The sequence below is a fragment of the Acyrthosiphon pisum genome, chromosome X (genome assembly GCF_005508785.2).
Source record: "Acyrthosiphon pisum isolate AL4f chromosome X, pea_aphid_22Mar2018_4r6ur, whole genome shotgun sequence".
Taxonomy (NCBI): domain Eukaryota; kingdom Metazoa; phylum Arthropoda; class Insecta; order Hemiptera; family Aphididae; genus Acyrthosiphon; species Acyrthosiphon pisum.
Genome location: NC_042493.1, coordinates 99,340,782 through 99,342,616, shown reverse-complemented (window position 1 = coordinate 99,342,616; position 1,835 = coordinate 99,340,782).

Below are 1,835 nucleotides of genomic sequence, written 5' to 3'. Positions count from 1 at the left end.
CGGCAACTGCAATATTTGAGGCAACAGGGCCGTCCACCCAGCCGCCGGGGATTTTGTTCTGCACCCTGAACGCTGTTGAGCGGCGGAGGCATAGGCGTGTCTACGGTGGCAGCCTAGGAAGCCTGGGCTGCCCCTGCAATTTTTGAAAGGTGCCGGTCAACCGACTTTTAAGTCAGAAGAGTTATAACATTTATTTTTTTTTAAAGCTTGATTTTCTTTGTGGGTATCGTTATAATTACCATTTACTTACAAAGAATGATTTCCTGACTTCCGAAATCGGCTTTAAAAATTACGGCTTTGGGTGTATAGGGCTTTTTTCAGTTAATTAATAAGGTAGCGCCGGTTATTAGCTAGGCTGCCCCTACCGATGAAGTCTAGTCACGCCTATGGGCGGAGGTGACGGTTTGATCTATAGTCATTAGTCAGGTCCAGCATTTCAGCCCAGAGAACGGACTGAATTGCGGGCAGTTAGATGTTTTTATATTATAATATAAGTATTAAGTGTTTGTGACTTTTCAATATTATTTTATGTGTAACGATAATAATAGTTATTAAAAAACGATGATTGTAACGTGCGACGAAAAAATATATCACGTATAATTATACCGAGTGATCCATCGAATAAAACACATTCATTAATTCAAAAACTATTTAAAATATTCGTTTTGTATTATTTTAAGTATTAAAAAATTAAGTACTAAATTTTTCTAAGAATGTATACAGTACTTTATTATCGTTATTGTTTTTCAATTAGAACTTTTTTAAGAAAACACGCAATTTTATTTTAATATTCCAAAGCTCAATATTTTTTGAAGTATTTCGATGTATAAAAATAAAATTTTTGACTTATGTATAGTTTATGAGTTATTACTTATTAGACATACCTTTTTAACATTTAGACGACGAAGCGGAGTGTTACTACTCCACTCATCTAAACTTTAAAGACCTTTAAATATAATAATCTACTTGTTAATAAATTTAATTTTATAGATTAAAATACTCCTAATAATATTCTACTTATGAATATGCAATTAAAAATGTATGTCATCAATGAAAAGAATAATTAACATGAAATTGACAACGATAAAAATTATTATTTTTTCCAAAAATTTTGTTTTGTAACGACTTAAAATTACACCAGATATTAGTATTTTTTTGAAATAATGGATGTCTTACGTTAAATGGATCGCCCTGTATACAAACGTATTTGTCTACTAATGTAAATTTCGTCATGTAAGATGTACGCCGAAAGACGTCAGTCCCACACTCCCACCACCTCCTCTTACGTCAACAATTGTCGTACCGATTGCCGAACTACCATAATCGATGTTAAACCTATGGACCAATAAAACACAATAATTACAAATAAAATAACGGAAGAGCCGACTTCTGTCAGAATGTTTTTTTTTATTTTACCCGTTTTCATTTAAGTTTTTTTTAAAAAATTTAATGGTGTATCCAACTACCATCATAAGGGAGTCGCACAGTCTTTACTGGGAAAAATGAAAACAAATCAAATTTTATTTAACTCTGAACACTTTTTTTTTTTAATATGATAGTGGCCGGCAAGACTTTTTCTGTTTGTCCTTAACTATTGTTATTTTCATAGGTAATTGTTATCCATGAATTATTAGGTACTTAATTTGTAGGACGACCATAATATTATTGTAATTTTTCCTTTAACTGCATATTTATAAACGAATAACGATTATTATTATTATCTAATATTATTATATCATTATCATTATTCCGATATATCTGTCCGGAGCACATATATAAAAAAATATCTGTGGTCCGGAGTTATATGCCACCACGAGCTTTCTCCGGCCCACGAT